The sequence below is a fragment of the Lygodium microphyllum genome, chromosome 6 (genome assembly GCF_053477565.2).
Source record: "Lygodium microphyllum isolate KBCC chromosome 6, Lygodium_microphyllum_v1.1.10, whole genome shotgun sequence".
Lineage (NCBI taxonomy): Eukaryota > Viridiplantae > Streptophyta > Polypodiopsida > Schizaeales > Lygodiaceae > Lygodium > Lygodium microphyllum.
In genome coordinates this window covers 160,396,815-160,417,472 of record NC_141140.1, presented here as the reverse complement: position 1 = coordinate 160,417,472, position 20,658 = coordinate 160,396,815, and the positions used below count along the sequence as shown (strand labels likewise).

Below are 20,658 nucleotides of genomic sequence, written 5' to 3'. Positions count from 1 at the left end.
AAGAGTTACCTAGCAACCGAGGCATGCTTGGGTAAATAGACATATTAAAAAGTAGGAACCCAACTCGGTAATTTCCCTGGCAAATTAAAGCTTCGGTATGCAGGTCCATTTGTAGTTTTCAAATATCTTGGTCAGGGTACATTTTCATTAAAAGATTTGCAAGGCAATGTGTTGTTGAAGCCTAAAGTTAATGGGTTCAAGTTGAAAAGATTGGTGCAACCTTATTATTCATAGATTAATTTAGTTTTACCTTGGTATACAAATTCAATAGTGACATGCAGTGATGATAAAGAGTGGTCTTATGTTTGTCATGGTAATGGAACAAATTGTAAAGAGTAGAATTAGGGACATATAAAAGGGAAAAAGATACATGTGCAGGATATCAGTTTTTACACAATAATACAACATTGTCCTTCTTCTCTTCTAGCTCCTCCTGTCCTTTCATGGCTTCCAACCATCTCTCTTCTTCTTTCCAGTCTTTCTCTCTCCTTTTCTAGTCTTGCTCTCTCCTCATCACTCTCTCTTATGCATTCCTTATTCTCTCTTTAGTAGTCTTCTCTCTCTCAAGTCCACTCCTTGACAAATGGTATCAAAGCTTCTCGAGTTCTTGATCCAATTAGTAATATTTCATTTAGTTCCCCCTTTTTAGTCACACAAATCCAAGAACTTCAAGTACACAGGTACAAACATGGTTGGGAGCACTGGAATGACCAATGGACATTTCCAAGAAGAAGACAGGCAACATTGAAGACTTTTCTGAAGAAGCTGGAGACAAAAATGGAAAAAGATCTTGGACGGCTCTGACAGGTTACAGCATTGAAGACTTTTCAAAAGTTGGTCCGGGCAAAAATGGAAGAAGATCTTGGATAGCTCCTCCTCCACATTTTTTTTTTCCCACTAACTTCAAAAGGGCATTTGTGGATAAGATATTGAAGACATAGGTACACTAGTTTTAGAGGACAATTCTATAGTAAGTGTTGCTCCTCCAACAACACATAGATTTGGTGTTGAGGTCTTCAATGGAGTTGAAGCGATGGCTGGAAAATGATGCTAGATGAAGAAGATTAGGCAGTAATTTGACCATACAGTAGTGTCGGGAAGGACAGAGGCATTCCCTGGCAGATTGAACGCCATTATCCACTAGAGCATCATTCAACTTCTCAGAGGATTGAATCTAAATCGGCATCCCAGCCTCACAAAAGAAGTGCCCTTGGAGCCGCTAATTTGCAGAGAAGCCCGTGGAGGGAACATAGGAGCTCCGTGATGATGACGAGCCACAGCTTGTGCTGGACAAGAGAGCACCGATGCAGCATTCTTTGCTCTACCAGATGCCTTTTACAATCAAGTTTGATCATTAACAAACTAGCAGCTCTCTTTAGCTTGATCATTGACAATCAAGCCTGAGCTCCACCAGCACACCAATCAAGAGCTCTCTCAGTACACCAGTACTCTTGGAAGAGATAAAGGTGCATTGTCTCGGGCGATAGTAGCAGCTGCATGATCTGGATAGAGAAGATGTTACAGGAGCACCGGACGTGCCAATCTTGTCTTTGAACATGAGATCGTCAACAACTAAGGTCTGTAATAAGCACATCCTCCATAGTTTGACTAACCACCCCTTTCTTAGGGCCTAGCTTCTCCAGTTCACATAGAAGATAGAAGTCCTGGCTTTCACCATGGAAGATCTGTAAAAGATGACTTCTCTTTTCATCCAGAGAGAGACTGGAAATGTAGATTGCTCGGGCCATTCGTATGGGGATTCCATTGGCAGCTACAGGTGGTCCATTATTCTGAAGACAAAGCTGACGCTTCAGATCACAGACAGGGTAGTCGGAGGGGCAGCATGACTCATGATTGGAGCAGCAAACCTTAGACTGATAATCATAGCAGTGCCAAATCAAGCCAATGTCGAAAAGCTCTAGGGCGCAGCAACAGGTCTGGAGCATGTACCATCTCATCTGCCAAGGAGTCCTGATGGTGAAGCCATGGGAAGTGTCAGATCCCTTTGTTGAAGCTAAATTTTGTAGAAAGACACCTTCCTGTTGCAAAGCATAAAGTCCAACGGTGAGATGGGTGAGAGCTCAAGACCTCCTTAAAGACAACTCACAGGATCTGATTCAACCAATCTGTGAACAACCATTGCCTGATTTGCCACATAGTTTATGATGGCACTGCCTTATCTGTCTAATCTCTCCTACCTCCCTTTCATGTATGCCATTATATGTCCCTCTTTTCTTCTGTCACACTTTTTTTGTTTTTCTGTCTTCTTCTTTTTCTTCTTTCTTTTGCAACTTCTCCATAGAAAATCTCTTGAACTTTATCCTTTCAACCTTGTCTCCTCCTCGCTCTAGGAAGCATAGCATTTAAACAAAGCAGGTCTTTTATCATTGAAGTGATTGCTAGAGTGGAGCTCTGTTGCGTCAATTTTGATGAGCAAAAGATCTTGTTGGAAAATATTTCAACTTGCAGGTGGACATGAGGATAAGAGACACATGCCTGAAAAGTTCCAGACAAGAAGAGTGCATCTACCCTGAGAATCCGTCAAACATGCTACCAAGCAGGAAGCAAACAAATCCACATCTCCAACAGATACATCTGCAACTAGATCTTAGGTTTGGAAAGTCTTCACAAAGCTTAGCCTTGTAATTATGAGATCCAACGCTAGTAGGTTTGGCCAGATTTGCATCAAGGTGGACCAGCAACTCCCGAATCATTGTGTTTGCCTGTTTTATTTGATCAAAGGAGCCCTCCATCTCAATATTTCTCAGATTTGAATCTGACTCATGCTCTTTGGCATAAAGCCTTACACGAGTTAGCCTTGACATTGACTTGGCATTAACACCACCCTTTCCAATTATGAGATTTACAAGAGGCATCAATGCTGATCTTAGCAGTTGACATAGCTCCGAAGGAAGCGGCTACAGCAATGTGAAACCTGTAACTCTAACTCTAATCAATATTCTGCTCAAGGATGACTGAATCCAAATCAGCACCCTCATCAAGTAGGCGTCACTAGTTTCAAAGTTCTGAAGCATATGTCATATAGAGATTCGTTGTCAAGAACCATAAACTTGTTGGCATTCTCTTCAAGCTGATGCACAGATAATGTGGCGTTATATGGCTCGACGACTATGTCTGAAACCTGCAGAGAGGTAAAGACCAAGAAGGTCATCGTGATCCTATCTAGATACTCCTCTGGACTTCGTGTTGTAGATTTGTAAAAAATGCTTTCCCTAATGAGACCCCGAACCACCAGAAGAATTCCAAACAAGCTCATCCTTCTTGGCTTTGCTAATCCAGCTAAAGCAAGGCACTCTGATAATGGTATTGCTTTGGGGGCTTCAAACACAGAGAGCTAACTGCTTGTAGCAAGCTCATCCATCAAGCCAAAGTGCGATACTTGCAGAGAATTGAAAGAAAGATTAACAGCTATTGAATGCTATAACGGCCCAGATCTCTCAACTGAAAGAGCATCTATCGTAGAAAATGAGGCCATCTCTTTGATGCTGGAAGCATCAAGATTAACAGCATTCCTTTCATTGCAAATTTCAACTTCTCTAACAGCTCATTGAAGTGACTATTGCATCTATCTTGCATCATCAAATCTTGAAACTTGGATTTGGGGTGATAAATTTAGGTTCATCGGGGTAGCTTCAAAGTTGGAAAATCCCAGAGAGTGATAGGATTGACATTGAAAAGGAGGCAAACTTTCAAAGTCTAGGTGGTTTGTGGGATGCTCAGCTTTAATGTCAAGTTGAAAATGTTGGTCCTTTTCTGAGATGTTGAAAAGAATTGCATCCACCCCTAGATAACTAAGGCTTTCATACGGAACCAAACCTGTAAGAGCATAGGATTGATTTTGTTGGGCTGAAGTTAATGTGACTGGTTTTGGTGTAGGCACTTCAATCTTCTCAGGCAAAAGATTATGTTGATTGTCAGGGTGATCTTCTACTCCAGGTATATGACTTTCTGCTGAATGCAACTTCTGAGAAGGCTGTTAACGTCAAAAGGACAACATATTTTTATGCTTCACATCACCTGTTAACCTACCTCCACTCCTTATGCGGATCTTTATTATCTGCAAACTATCTTAATTCAGCAAGTTCTCTATATTAAGGACCCAATCTTCTGAACCAATCTGCTTGGTTATGACCTTACTAACTCAAGATTGCACTAGCTTAACCATCATTTGGGAGTAACTACACCATTTGTTTTGTTCTAGAACTTTCTAGGCTAGGATAGCCAAAAGCCAGCTCCTCGTGGTGTTTCAGTCAAGCGCTATCTGGAACCAATCTCGAGCTTGGATCACTGATTCTAGTATGGGAGCAGTCAGATCATATTAAAACCTGAATTTGTATATAGGTAGATTACAAGCAGATTTTTGATGCCCTCTATATAGTTTCTTGGAATGCAAAATCTACAACCATGAGCAGAGCTTCAGTATAGCAACAACTAAGTATTTTGTCACTACCCTTGTAGTATACTAATCTAACTTGCAGGTACATTTGCTTTTCTGTTGCAAATCTTCAGACCTCACTTGTAGGCACAATAGTTTGATCTATCTTGGGTTTGTTGAAGATTTCAGTTAGTGTAGTTTTGAGTGTTTGAGCAGTCTACTAGAGTGGACTTTCAAAGCAGCTATAATTTCACCTTGTTTGTATAGCACAAATGGCAATGCAACTTCATCAACGTCAGTGGATCATGATGCAAGAGGTGCTTCATCAAGGGTATTGCTCACATGGTTTTGATCCCTATCATGTGCCACAAGGCAATATTGACTTTGAAGTGTCTTATAGGAGGCAAGTGGCATATCAAGTAGCAATATTATAAGCATCATAAGAGCAATGGAACTCAGCAAGTCAGTTGCTCATATGGTTGATATGATTGATGTATTGGCACATGCATTATGGATTTTGATGCAACCATGATGGCAACTGAAGTGATAGATGCCATCCGAATAGAATGTGCACTTGCCAAACACTTGAGATCTCATATGGATCAGTTGGTACAGCCATGCATCTCGGAAGCTCTTATTAATCTTTATGGTAATGTTGTTTTGCAAGAGGGTTTAAAGCATGTACATGACAAGCATATGTTGGTTGTATCAATTGCTATGGCTGATGTAGTAGCTCAACAAGACTTATTGCAATGATTACTAAATCTATACAGAAATGAGTATCTCCACTCACTCTCTTATGGACACCAATATCTATATGGGTAGCAATATGACTATGAGCAACATTCATGTACTTCTCAGCCATATGCTTCTCATGAGTACCATGGACAATAATATGATTATTCTATTGTTGATCTATATAGTGATGATGTGGGTAACATTGTGTCTAAAACTCATAAAGCTCGACGACTAACCAGGGATTAGAGAATTGCATGATGCTCAAGGATTATGTTTTAGATTCGCTCAACAAATGTATTCTATTCACAAAGACACATACAGTGCAAAGAATGCGAGGATATTTGGGGTACTTGAATATTCTGATAAAGAGGATAAAGATAGTCATGTTGAAGAAAATTTTGATATTATCAGGAGGAAGATAAAGGGTTTAAACTTGCACCCTATGAAGTTTCTAATGAGGAAGACCATGACCATGTGTTTCTATTTGATTCAATTGCTTATGATTTTGTGGATTCACAAGTACATGCATATTATTTCATGAGTGATGATGTCTCTGATTTGGTGGTCATGATTTTAATGCATGGATGGGATGTCACATTTCCTTTTGACTCGAGAGGGTAAGGGATGGTCTTAACTCCCTACGTGGACCCACATTACTTTGGGAATGATGTCCTTACCTTCAACGGGGAATATTGAGACAATATCATGCTAGCTAGTGGGCTTTGTTTCACTGTTGAGAACATATCATTGTTTTGGGCCACATTTAATGCTAAATCAATGTCATAGATGTGTGAGTCATATGGGCTGAAAGTACTTGAAGAGAGCTTCCTCTAAAGCTATAGCATGTCTGAATTGGATCAACCAATCCAAAGTTATTACAAATTTAGTACAACAAGGTCTGTAGTGGATAACATAGAGTCTCCATCTAGGAGGGGAGCTCTTAATGGTAACATTTTTCATTTTCATGTTTTCAAAGGGCTATCAATGCTTTGTACTTGATTCTTAGCCCTCTAGTTGTACTTTCGTAAATCCTTGAAGATTAGGCTAATTTATTTTTAGTCCATGGCACAGAGTACTATGCCCCTTTCCACTACTCGATAATTTGTAATAAGTCTCACTTTTATTTTTTAGGACAAAAATATCCAAGTGAGGATGGAATGTAAAGAGTAGAATTAGGGACATATAAAAGGAAAAAGGACACATGTACAAGATATCAAATTTTCCACAATAATACAACTTTGTCCTTCTTCTCTCTCTAGCTCCTCCTGTCCTTTCATGGCTTCCATCTAGACTCTTCTTATTTCCAGCCTTTCTCTCTCCTTTTTTAGTAATTCTCTCTCCTCATCACTCTCTTTCTCTCTCTTTTGCATTCCTTCTTCTCTCTCTTCAGCAATCTTCTTTCTCCTCTTTCTCTCTCTCCAGTCCACTCCTTGACACAAATGGCACAAAAAATCCTCAACACTTACAAGAATTAGATTTGTGGGTTCAAATGGAGAACACAACTCCTTCATTTGTGTCTTCCTCCTTCTCACCATCGTCTTCAATGAACAAGCCTGCAATTTGCACCATAACTTATACGCGACGCAACTTAGCCAAATGGCTATCTATCCAAAAGCGTGCTTGCAAGGATAATGATGATGCTACAGACTTCGACCCCTAGCTAAGGAGGAATGGTTTGATAAAGCAACATGACGTTGAGGTAGCACTGAAAGCTCCACCTCAGGTAGCCAACCCTAGTGCTACACAAACACCGCTTGTAGGTTCTGCATTGGTCTTGGATGTTGATCATGCTCCCACCAAAGCGTGGTTGGAGAAGATTGGGCTTTATGATTTTGCATGCTTGCCTTGGGCAACATGGGCAGCAAATCACATGCTTCGGTTCAGCTCGACATTTAGAGGTAATCTCAGGGAAAGATTGCTAGTCACATTGATCCTACTATGGCAGTGGTAAGTCGTATTTTTGCATTACCCATGAATGTCAATGCCACATTGTGGTGGTGTTTGAATGAGCAAATATTTCAAGCATTTGGGGATGCTACAAGTCTACGTAATATCTATGTCTTAAAGCAGATTGATACATCCCGAAAGATGCAGCTCAGATGGTTTATGAAAATATTTATGATGTTCATCTATATTGAATCCATTGCTCTTGAGACATATGGTCTCATCTACTATGTTGAAAACATGGGTACACCTAATTGGGCCGGTGTGATACATGATCAACTTATGGACTGAAATAAATTTGCTCAAGACAAAGAAAGTGTTCCATAAGTCTTGAATGGGAAAGTACAAAGTGTGTAGAGGCTTTAGTGAAAGCAACACCTGCAAAGTGTGGGCACACCATAAACATGGCAAAACTCCAAAGAGGCTGCTGCTGCAAAAAAAAAAAGGCTAAGTGTGGGTACCACAAACATGATGGACATCCAGAGGCTATAGCAAGGGCCTCACAAAGTGTACAAAGGCTGTAGTACATGGCCAACTGAGAAGTTTACAAGTTTATGTCTAAGGTATTAGGGCTAGGAAATACAAAGCTAAAAAGGCCTATCTGAATAGAAGGACTGATGAGGTTTATCCTTCTCCTAGTGATCTTCTTCTTCTTCTTCCTTTTTTGCTCCATTTTCTTCTTCTTCTTTGACTGCAGCTAGATAGGCCTTTTGGGACCTCTTTCTAGCGTGGCAGAATTTCTCGGTGTGATGGGTACTTTTGCAAAAGTCACAAAAGAGATGATCCTTCTTGCCTTTGTACTTGTTGCCAACATATAATGCATGTTCATCTCTAGAGGTGCTTGGTTCTTCCTTAGTTTTTAGCTTCTTTTCCTCCTCTAAATCACCCGGTTATAAATTATATTAATCTCTTATGTGAACTAGAGGAACAAATATTTGTCCACTTGAATGTTATAGTAGTTTCCTCATTAAAAATGGGCGAGAGAGATTATGTGACTTACTTTGAATTTTTTTCCCCAATAGGAAGGAGGTTGTTGGTAACCCCTTCCCAAGAAAAAGAAAATCACAACTCCCCTCCATCATCTCTCTAAGGGGATGTGAAAATTTTTTCATCAGACAAGGATTGCTAATAATCCCTTCTCAATGAAAAAGAATTCACAAGTTGCCCTCTTTATCTCTCTAAGCGGACTTATGATTTTTTTAAAAAGTTGGGAAGGGGTTGCCGGTGGTAGAATATCAAGATATTCATGATGCTTTGGTTATGGAGGTGAAGCAAGAATGGCAAAAGGTTTCCCAAAATTTGGATGTCTTGGTTTCTAGACCTTATAATATGTTTACAGATGTTTTTGTTTCAAAGGAGCAACATTTGATTATCATGAGAAAGAAGCGTTGCATGAGAGGATATCTTTGTTGGAAAAGAGGTGTCGTGACTTGGAATCGAAGTTGCATGATTCTTTGGAAGCTAAGAGAAATAATGAAGATTATATAGCCACTTTATTGCAGCACAAGCACTTTCATGCAATTGATGGTAGTGATGTAGTTCAAGAAGTGGTTAATGAAGTTCATGAGGAGTTTTAGGAGATGGATCATGCTTTACTTCCAGGACATGGTGGTCAGCATTCTAGAGTTCAAAATGTCTTCCTACATAGACATTATTGTCTATGTTCCTATTTCCTTTTAGTTGGTTATAGCTTGATGTTCTTACTTCTTTTTTGGTTCTTCATACTTCATAGATCATTTTGATTGGCACTTAGACGTGGTTATGAAACTGCACAAGAGGACTATGAGTATCCTAGAGGGGATCTACTCATGGTAGCTTAGTGTGGCTTTGTTAAGAGTTGCAAGGCCTTTGGCAAGGTATAACTATGTTCTTTGGGTCATCCAACATTTCACTTCATGCTTGCGGGTTTGAGTCATGACTGTGCCAGGTGTTAGGGCACAAATCCTTAGGGCTTGAATTCCAATAGTTTCTTAGTCTTTTTACTTTGATATATGCATATAGCTACTTGAGATTAGCCTATGTAAATGTGACCATAAATGTCATGTGGTATGTTACCTGTATTACATGTCCCTATCTTGATATTTGGGTAGTTGTATTTCTTGAGTTTAGATGAATGGAACCGAATGCAGAGAATGACAGAGCCATGTTTTGTTGGTCTGCTAGTTCATGTTTATTTTTGTGTCTTATTTCTTGATTACCAAAGTCATTGTTTATGAGTTATGTGTTCATAAATATTCTTGGGTATGGCTATTGGAATCTGCACAGGAATTATGTCAAGGATGAAGTCTAGCATTTTAACATATTTGTGTGTTCTTGTATTTTCTATTATGGTTTTAAATACCCAAAATAGAGGTCATTGTTCATTCTACGGCTGGCAATCATGTACAGCCCACACTCAAGAGAACCCATGAGAGAAATGCAAGGTTTCAAGGATCAAGGTATACCACACAAGTCCTTTCACCATCTCTATCTCCTTCCTCCACCTGTAGATACTACGGCACCTTTCCCTCTCTTATCACCAAACCCCTCCACCCCACCTTCACCACCATTATTCTCACCCTGCCTTTGCTACTCGAACTTGACAATACCATGAAAAACCCCTAACCCTTCATTGTGTTCTACCCTTCATCACCACTACCATAGTGTGCCAAACACCATGATAACATCTCCCTTTAAGCACTAACATACCATGCGAATGAGAAGACCTCTAGCAAGAGAGATCAAGGACATGCACACAACATCCTTGCACTTAGATAGTTGCACATAAAGCAAATATATATGCACACAAGGTTTAGAACCTTGCACATAGATTCATGTACATACACATAGATTTTCAAACAAAAGATCCATACACATAGACATACACACACCAGACACCCCCGCACATAGACACCAACGCTAGCTCATGCACACCTACACTTGCATGTGCACACAACATTCCTCCACATAGATTTACGTACATGCACAAACATCCACACATGCACATGCAAATACTTTCACAAATATCCTATATGCACATCTTGATGCAATTGAGCCATAGAACCAAAAGCCTTTAAAAGAAACGAGAACAAAAGGGGAACAAAGGAAACAATTGAACCATTGAAGAAAACATTATTGACTTGCATATGTAAGTGTTTTTTTGTGACTATACAACGTTGCTTAAAAAAGTAAAAAGGCTGATAGAGCCTTGTGCACCCATTCACTTGAAGAAATCATTGGTTACATCATTCCTAGAAAAAAGACACACGATCACATCAAAGATAGGATGAACCACTACATGAGAATATGTGCTTATGGAGTGGATGAAAACTTACAACTCCAATTGATAATAGATACCCCACTCCTACCCAATCCCTTAACCCCAAAAATACATCTGCATGTGATCTCATCAACCATGTCATTTATTTAGTTCATTTAGAAACTACTCTTACATGCAAAGTGCAATGGATTCGGGTAATGCGTCAAATAACTTCCACTATTGATAGCTTTCAATAAGCTACCAGCTTTGACATTTCAAACATGACCCATAACTCCATACAATAAAATCTCATAGAGCAACTAGAGCAAGGGTCAAACACCCTCAATCCTACTAGATATTAACAATGATACCAAGTATCAACTTTCAACCTTGCAAGCAAAAATGAATACCATCTATAGGATGTTTTTGAATGCAAGAGTTGTGGCCTCATCATAGGATTCCCTCTCAAATCTTGCACAAAGGTGCCTACTTGACCATAGATATATTGCAAGCAAGAACCCCTATCACACAAACTATTCTAACAAGAATGAGCAACATACCAAGAAACTGAGACCAAGCAAAAATTCCATTAGTCGCAACGCAACTAGACAAATGCGGAGTGGCCGATGACCCCTATAGTTTTGAAGAATAATTCAAGCAAGTCTGCAGCCAAACAATCTTCTTGGTGATGCCATGCAAGTGCAAGCATTTGGATTTTGCTTAGGAGAGAAGAGGCAAACCTAGTTTATAGGTAGATGGATCTACACATATACACTTAGCACGTTGGTGGTGATTATGATCCTCACATGGCCACTGACTTATCACTTATTATATTTGGTTTGTTGCACCTACCTACAACTAGCATAGTTATGGTAGTAGTTGACTAGTATAGTCAGTTATGCACTATTTGACTTAGTAGGCCACTTTCCTTTATATTATTTCTTATATATACTTTGTGTATCTTATATTGTGTAAAAAAGAATAAGAAAAAATTTTGGCCTCCATCTCTCTTCTTCTATTCTTGAGTGAGCTTTCTCTTGTGTATATGATGTGTATTTGTTTGGCACAGCAACTCAAGCACGTCCCTCCACCACATGATTCTTGACAAAGTACACGAACCATTTTGTCTATTATGATAATGATGGATATCCAATTCTTATGGATTATGGACTAATACCAATCATGATGTTGGGATGGAGACCACATGTGAGGCACAACTTTGAATAGAGACCCTATTACTTATTGAAAAACTACAACAACCAAGACACATTCCCTTAAGATATCCACAAAACAAGAGCACGAAGAAGTGAGGTTGACCAGCATTACCCCCAGCATTTCCCCAAATGTGAGATCACACAAATGTATCCAGATTGCCTACAATGAAAGGCTAGACTATTTAGCCATATGTGTCCCTAAGCATGTTTGCAGTAGTAATGATCCTTCTCTAAGGGTTTTTCTTCTTAGAGTCTTCTCTCGCATATCAAATATCTTTTTTGGTTGGAGTTTGAGGATTCCTTGATTGGGCATTACAATTTGTTGGTCGTTTAGTACATGGTCTGGGTTAGGAACATATGCTTTCAATAAACTAACATGAAATACATTATGTACTTTCAAGTTATTAGGGAGTTGCAGCTTGTAGGCATTTGGCCCTAAACACTTTAGCACCTTATATGGCCCACAATACCTAGGACTTAGTTTCTTGAATTCCTCCAAAGATAAGGAACTTTTCTTTGGGCGAACTCGTAAAAAACCATGTCACCTTCGTTGAAGATGCGTTCTTGCCTTCGTTGATCAACATGTGCCTTATGTCGATCCTTGGCGACTTGAATATCTTGCCTTATAGCTTTCACTTGCTAATCCATTTCTTCTAGCATTTGCCTAGATACTTCTATCTGTATGGTAGGATTGGAAAAATTTAATGGTGTAAGATAATCTTTCCCATATAATGCCTGAAAAGGAGTCACTTGAATACTTTGATGGTATGATGCATTGTAGGAAAATTCAACTAAGGGTAGGTATTGGATCCACCATTTGGGTTCCTATTACAATAAGCTCTCAATATGCCCTCAATAACTTGGTTGACTCACTCTCTTTGACCATCGGTTTGGGGATGGTAAGCAGTACTGATGTAGAGCTGAGTTATTAGAGCTTCGAACAAACTCTTTCAAAAGTTTGAGGTGAAGAGAGAATCATAGTCATAGATGATTCTTTGGGGAAATCCATGTAACCTATAAATTTCCTTGATGAAAAGCCTAGCAATTATCGGAAGCCTTGTAAATGGTTTTTACAAGAATAAGGTGTGTAACTTTTGTTAGCATATCAATGACGACCATTATGGAGTTATATCCTTCTTGAACTGGGGGGTAATCCAACTATGAAGTCCACATTGATATATTCCCATTTCATTTGAGGGATGTCAAGTGGTTGGAGCTTTCCTAGCAACTTGATACACTCGGCCTTAATTCGTTGGCAATTTAGGCATTTTGGTGACATACTTGAGTACATCACCCTTGAGTCTTTCCTAGTAGAAGCTTCTTCTGACTGTCTTAAGAGTCGTAGCATAACCAGGATGATCTGAAAATGGAAAATCGTGAGCTTCCTAGAGTATTTTCCTTTTGAGTTCTTGACTCGTAGGAATACATAGTCTTATCCTAAGGCAAGCTCCTCGTTTATGGAAAACTCTTGATACTTAGTCTTGAGTTTTAGACTTGAATCCTTGACAAAAATTCCTCTTAAAAAGTTATGATAGCTTGGATCCTTTGGTTGCCTCTTCTTTAGCCATTTCTATGAGAGGGTTACTAAGCATTGAAATCATTATGGCAAGAGTTCCAACCCTAGAGGGTTTTCCTAGGATTAGAGCATTAAAGCTAGATTGTTCGGTGAATGTCCATGTAATGGAGACCTACTTTTTGAGAATATCAGTGAGAGGTGTAGCGATTGAGGCATACTCTTTAATGAAGACTCTATACTAGCCCGTTAGCCCTAGAAAGCTTCATGCTTCCTTGATCGTTGTCGGGGATGGCTAGCCTTATACCTTGATAGGATCCACTGAAATGCCATTTGCTCATACTATGAATCCTAGATATTCAATTTGCTTCTTGAATAAATCACATTTCTTCTTTTTAGCATACAATTTTCTGACCCTCATTGTTTCAAGAATTGTTCATAGCTATGGTTCATGGTATTCTTCATTCTTGGATTATGTTAAGATATCATCAAAGAAGATGAGGACAAAGTCGTCAAGCTAGGGTCGGAAAATGTCTTGCATCAACTTGTTGAAGTGGTAGGAGCATTTGTTAGCCCAATTGACATCACAATAAACTCATAAACCGTATCGTGTTAAAAGTAGTTTTAGGGATATCTTCTTCCCTAATTCTTATTTGATAATATCCAATCTTTGAAAAGACCTTTGCTCTCTAGAGTCAGTCAAGCAATTCATCTATCCTGGAAATTGGATATTTGTTTTTCATTGTCACCTAGTTTAATCCACGGTAATTAATACAAAGGCAAAGTGTTCTGTCTTTCTTTTTTTGAAATAAAACCAAGGCTCCCCATGGTGAATTACTTGGCTAGATGTATCCCTGGTATAATAGCTACTTGAGTTGTTCTTTCAGCTCAATGGCTTCAGGAATTCACATTCGGTAAGGCTGTTTGGCAACAAGGGCGGTGCTTGGAATAAGTTAAATTTCATGATATACTTCCCTTGTTGGTGGGAGATCTATCAGGTCTTCTGGAAAAACATTCGCATATTCTTTTAGTCAAGATGGTTGATCCTTGGCTTCACTATCCTGCTCAGCCTTGTTGAGTTTAATTCTTCAGTCCCTTTACTATTCAAGAGGCTTTAGCAAGCTGAACCTTAGGGTTTCCTACCTCTCCCTGAGTGGTTACTTGTTCTTCCTTTGAGTTCTAGAATGTGATTTGGCCCTTTTTGCAAGGATACAGGTATTATTTGGAATTAGCCAATCCATTCCTAGCAAACACTTATAAATCCCAAGGTTCATAATTTAGAAGTTCATTTTGGAAGAATTGCCAACCAAGCTAAATTCTATCTTGCTAGTTTGTTGTGTTGATAGAACTTATTTACCATTTGCTAATTCCATAAGCATTCTAGGTGCGAGAATAGTGTTTATGCCTAGCCTTTTTGTGCATTTTGGTGATACGCTTTGCCTGTGAAACTTTGGGCAGCACTGCCTATTAAAATTTCTAGGTTTCTTGCAATAGAAACACCCTGGAGTCTCATTGCTTCTTCTTATGGGTATAAGGCTTCCCACAGCATTTGATTTGGCCTTCTTTGTTTTGTTTGGTTGGTACTGTCCTTGGGCTCTTTTTGCATAACCTTGAAAGTTGCCCTTATTCTGACTGTTGGTGTTCCAAATTTTTCATTTCTTGGCCTTTGTTCAATCTCCTAAACTAATGAAGCTGCTCGAATTAATGCATCTTGTAAATCTGATGGTCTTATTGATTCAAGATGTGTATTTAGGGGTGAATTTGGACCATTGCAAAATTTGGATACTTGTTGTGAGATATCCATCATCGATGCATATTTTAGAAGTGTTATGAATTTGGAATAGTAGAATTCTAGGCTTAGGCTCAACTACTTTAGATTGAAGAACTCGTTCATCTTATGGGTTACAATGGTTACAACCATGACTCAATCAACCGATATAACCCTTGTGACCTCCTCATAGATGTATCAGTTTAGTTTGACATGTCACCCTCTAGTGAACATGTTTGAGTTTACTCTAGCCTCATAGAAGAGATAAATCTTGGCAACCTTAAGGGCTTCCATCCACCTTAACCTCTTTAAACTATTCTGGAGGTAAGCAACAATACGGTTTGTGTCAATGTAACAATACGCTCCGCTTAACATCCATCACCTTTCGTAATATAGGGGTGAAGGATTGTATATCTGATCTAATATCCGCATCATCTGGTAAACATAACTTGGAAAATCAAGAATTGTTTCCAAGGTTCATCTTTCTGCCAAAAATCAAGAATATATATCAACAAGAGAAGATTTCACTATTTAAGAAAAATATATTTTATGCTATAAATATAACTAGTTTTATTTCTTACATCATGTCCTACATCAACATGCACTCTGATACCAACTGTAACATGTCGCCTGAGCTTTCCTTGGAGGTATGTTCTTAGTAGCCTGAGTTTTTCTGGTCCAATCTATTACTAATAAGCAACCTCAAGCCTCCACCTTCAAGCTCCATCCTCCATAACTGCATGTGAGACAAGAAAATATAATAGAAAAGAAGAGAAGAAGAGAGGAGATGATCAAGAGCTTCTTCTCCTTGATCCCTCACCCTCCCACACTAACTCTCTCACACTCTCACACTCCCTTTCTCAAGCACACATAAGAAAGCAAGAAGAAGAAAAGAAGAGAAGTCCTCTTTGCCACACACCAAAGAATGAGCTTCTCATTTACTTTTTGAGTTTATATACAAGCCCTTATCTCTTTGGGTACCCATCCCCTTTTTTACATGACTGGCCATTATGGCAAGGTCCTCTTTTCCCGTTCCAATCTAGTTGCCCTTTCTCTTTACCTATGCCCTTCTACCCTTTACAATTTGCACAGGAGGGAGCATGGCTCTCTTTTACAAAATTTTTATGAGCGCCTTACATCCAAAAATGTGCTTTTGCCTTTGGCTTAGCTTTGGAGGCCTCCCTTGTGCTTTTGGCCATTTTCCTTCCTACTCCTTCCTTTGTGTCCACCTTTGGAGTTTTCTTGGACTTCTTTTTCTCTGTCTTGAGTTGGGGTTAACATTATCTCCCTCCTAGATGAGTGTCAGTCCCATGGCACTTCCGTGTTTGTGTTGATGAGGATTCAGTGATCTAAAGGGTGGTGGATGAGTTGATGATGGTGGGACCTCATGAGGATTAGTCATTGGAGAGAAGCTAATCAAAGTGTTGAGCTGGTGGAGGCAGAGGATGGTTGGAGTGAATGATGGGGTCGCCGAAGTTGGTGGTTTACCACCTTTGTTTGTACCTGAAAAGAAAAGAAGTATGCTACCTAGGGGCAGTGTCTACCTTGCCGCATGGTGCATTGTGCTCGTGCTAGTGGAATTGGAAGTTGGGTCAAACGTCAAGCCTACATTGTTGTCCCACACTTGAGGACCCAATTCGTGCATCATTGTTGGTGCAGTGCGCGGCTTAGGGAGACATGTCTAAAAGTCGTGCCCCTAAGGTGCCCCAAGCGTGAAGTGGGGAATGGGGCTAGGTAAAAAATCATAGGTGCAATGATTGTGGCACTCTAATAATTTGAGGGACTTGGTCTTGTCCCTCTTTTTCTTTTCCTTTGTTCTCTTATTTTCTTTTCTTGTTCTTTCATTTTCTTTTTTCTTTTTTTTCTCTTCTTCTCTTCTCTCCTCTTTTTTTTATAATAGATACAGGGGTGCTCTTAGGTTGTACCCCAGTCCTCTTCTGATGATGCATCACGGGGTGGCCTAAGGGATTTACTCAAAAAGGCATAGCTTTACATGTAGCTCTTGAGATTAGCCGTAACGTTTAGAGGTGTGGTCGACAAAAAGGGATATCCACATCTTGTAAACTGGTTATTGTTCATGTCTTCAAGCACCTTCATACAAAAATAGGGTAACAACATAGCCCTCATCATTAGCCGACGGCACAACTGTCTATTCCTAGGTTGAGATAAAAAAAGAGTGAAGGTAGGTGGGTTTCATCATTAGCTGGGCCATGGCACAACTATCTATTCCTAGGTTGAGATTAAAAAAGAGTGGAGGTAGGTGGGCCTCCTTGGCACGGCTAGCTTTTGCTTTAGTAGAAACCTAATGGTCCTAAGATAATTACAAGTTGTGATGAAAGCGAGGTCTAGATAGGATGAGAAATCCTCGAGGAAGCATGTGATTGAAGGACGGATGTCTCCTACCTTGAAGGTTAGGCACTCCTTAGGATTCTCTACATTGGCATTGTGGATCTTGGGAAAGTCATACCTACCATGCTCCTCCCTGTTGTAGTCCACTCCGTGCCTGCGAGGGTAGGGCATGTAGATAGGATAATTCCTTTCTTCAGGGAGTGCATCATAGAATGTCATCCATGCATCAAGATTCGTATCCTGGATCCTCCTCCGCCACTTGGGTTGTGCTTCATAGCCTTGGACCATCTTGGGGATCTGGTACACCTTGTCTTGCCAATAGTTTGGAACTTCCAACCTCCATTGAGGGATAACTATGCTCTACTCCATGACCCATCGATTCGCCAAGTTGTTGACCATTTGAATTATGTTGTCCACTACTTTCACTGGTAGGACTCGGTCCAAGGCCCATGGGTAGAGGAATGATAGTTTGAAGGGCTAGGTTTGGAGTTCTCCTTGCTCCCAAATACTTAGTTCCTAGGGCCAATTAATGAGATAGCAATCCTCATGTTGTGGCATGGGCTCTCCAGGAAATTGTTGGGGTTGCACTCTAGCTCTCTATTGTGCTTGCTCCACCAATTCCCATCCTCTTCTCTTAGCTGCAATGATGCGCTTGGGTACTTGGCTGCTGCCTTTTAAATCTTCCTGAGGTACATCTGGCAGTGGTGGGCTAAGCTCTCGAGCATGTTGCTCTTCTCCTAGCTCCTGCTTGAAGTCCAGCCCTTCCTCTTTAGCGGTTGCTCTTGTGGTATCAAGGATAGGGGTGGATGTGGCTCCTCCTACTCTTCAAATCCTAGCTCCTTCAGCTCATTGGTGGAGAGGATGGCTTGCCTCAAATACTAGCATTGTACTTTTCTTGTTAGGCTGATGGGAGAGCAGGCTCTTGTAGGCCATACTTCAGGGCTTTGGTGGTCATTTCTAACTTCCTTCTCGTCCTCTCCACTGAATCCTCGTTTTCCACTTGCATTACATGGAGCACTATGCTTAAGAAGGCTTGTCATTGCGCCTCTGAACTTGCTTCTGCAACTTCAGCTCTAGCCTCTGCCAACACCCGCTCGCATTCTGTTATGGCCAAGCACTTAGTAAGTTCTCGCACCCGTTCAAAGTTGTGCTCTTCCCACTGTTTGGCTCTCTCTTTCAACTCCTCCTTGCCCTTCTCCATGCTTTGAGATAGCATCATTACCACCTGTTGTTGTTCATTCCATACTTCTAGCATATGTGTTTTTTCCTTGTTCTCGCGGCTCAGCCGCTCCTCCACTATCTTCTAGGCTTCTTGCACTACGAAGAGCTACATGGAAGTTTCCAACAACCTTTTGGAAAAATCTTTGTTCTTCTGGGCTTGGGCTTCTTGGTTTCCTTTTTGCGGCTATCTTTCAGATTCAGCCATGGTTTTTATCTCATCCACCTCCCATTCTAGGTTATTTATCTCCTCTTGCAGCCCTTGGGTTGCTTCTTTGATGGCTTCTTCCTTCTCTTTCTTCAAGCATTTGATTTCCCTTTCTAGTCTCCCTTGTTCCTCCAACTCTAGGGCAGTCCTCTTTTTCAAGTCTTCTATTCCTTTTTGATATCTTTGTGCCCTCTCTTCTATTGCAGCCTTTAGCTCCTTCGTAGCCTCCAAGATGTTTTTCATATTCCCTTGCAACTCTTCACCCAACTTTGCTAACATTCTAAGTCTTTTCATTTTAATGTTGATTGACGCTTAAGACGTGTTTGTTTTCTTCTTTTCCAGTTTTCTTTTTATGCTTATTTTCTTTCCCCGCCTTACCCCCTCCCTCCCTTGGGAATGATTTGAATCCTTCCTAGGATTGGAGAGCAAAGGACTACAAGTGTTTAGGTGCCTTAGGGCAAGACATGACCTTAGAGAAGCCAAGCATAGGATTGTGGGTTATATTCCAAGTCAGCATGGCGGTCCATATCATGAGTTCTGATGCCTACATGTGTGATATAGGTGAGGACATCAATGATAAGATCATCAGAGTTGATCTTGCTAGCAATGTGTAGCACTTCTTCAATAACGGATTTGATCTAGGTAAGGGTGGCTTATGACATGATCTTCCAATGATCAATTGCAAGTGATGGCCAATACCCTAAAAGAGGTAGGAGCTATGTAAGTGGGATCATACTTAGAGGTCTTAATGACACGTCGTTGCTTAGCATTGGTCATGATTTGGTAGCCTTCTTGTTCCCACTGAAGTCGAAGAGCATACCATTTGCGTAAGAAAGAGGAGTCGTTGGTAGCAAGCTACTTCAACTTCTCAATTTCCTAATCCGTGGCAAGGACTTTGCTCTTGACATAAGATGTGATCAGTCGTTGTTTGCATGCTTGCTCAATGGAGAGCTTGGTGGCAATGAGTTCTTAGGCTGCCTGAGAAGTTTTGACGAATACGAATTCAAATTCCTCCCATGAGCAAGGTAGCATGCACACTTCCGTTTGGTAAGGGCTCATCCAAAATACCTAAGTCTAGTCTATCGTAACTTTTAGCAAGCATGGTAAACATGGCATCCAAGTGTCTGAGAGGCAACAAACCAAGTCGTAGCTTGTATTCTTAGCTAAGTCTATGGCCAAGGTAAGAATGGATCTCCACCACTGGTAAGAGGGTCTAAGGCTAGCAAGTGGCTTAGGTTTGGTTGGGCTTGACGGTTCCACAACTTATTGGGTGCAACTTTGTTTGTGGTTCTGGATGGGGTTGTGGCCTTGGTGCACTAAGCAAGGCTAGTGCAGTGGGTAGCGCACTACCAGATGCTTGGGCAGGGGTTGGGATACTAGCAGGGCAAGGTTGAGGCAATTCAGGAGTAGCAAGTTATGGTTTGGGTTGATAGACTTGTTGAGTCTCAATGAATTAAGGTTTTGGAAGGGTAATGGACCCTATAGCTAGAGGCTTTTGTGGCATTGATGCTTGATTTGTCTCAATGCTTCGTGCAATCATGCTTGAGGGCTGTGTTTGAGTAGTGTGCTTGGTCATCTTGCTTTAGGCACCCAAATCCATGTATTACCCTTGTAATAACCTTACACTTGCAATAAGGTCTTGGGGACCCATCATGGCTTGACCATTTGTCGATGCTTGTAGTTTCTTATGGGTCTCCTAGGTTTTGAGGAAAGGTTCCTAGCCTTGCGAGTTCATGGTTGGGTGCTCCTGGGCAGCGGTTTGGGATATTCCGGTACCCATTTGAAGTGGTGATCAAGGGTTTTAGCTTTGTGGTCAAATTTTTGGTGGTACTAAGGTTTGGTGGGTTGTGACGAGTCACAACCCCCCTCCTTAGGCTTCATGGTGGGATTCTCTATCGGTGTCTTTGCGGACTATGATGGGGCATGCAACCCTTGTTGAAGGTTGTGATAATTTGTATATTGTCGATGGCCAGGTGAATACACTATGAGACTGGTAGTTGACATTACAGTGAGCCTAATTCTTAAAGGTTCGTCCTAACAACGATTCTATGCATGTATCTTTCGCGTTTGGC

At 40.5% G+C, this 20,658-nt stretch overlaps 1 protein-coding gene and 1 long non-coding RNA gene across 4 annotated transcripts in view; one reads left to right on the top strand and one right to left on the bottom strand.

The window, feature by feature from the left end:
• Positions 1-936: 936 nt before the first annotated feature.
• Positions 937-5,314, top strand: LOC148035345 (uncharacterized). Its single transcript, XR_015691184.1, has 2 exons — positions 937-1,577; positions 1,716-5,314. It is a non-coding gene; the product is annotated as an uncharacterized LOC148035345 (long non-coding RNA).
• The window catches only part of LOC148035344 (uncharacterized), a 40,196-nt gene continuing 21,442 nt past the window's right edge, over positions 1,905-20,658 (bottom strand). Inside the window, exon 8 of one of the 3 annotated variants that reach the window (XM_087680368.1) lies at positions 1,905-2,039. The gene's annotated coding sequence lies outside the window, so the exon portion shown is untranslated. Of the gene's footprint in view, positions 2,040-3,876; positions 3,995-15,400; positions 15,548-20,658 lie in introns of those variants that run through there. The other 2 variants (XM_087680367.1, XM_087680366.1) reach the window with 2 other exon arrangements.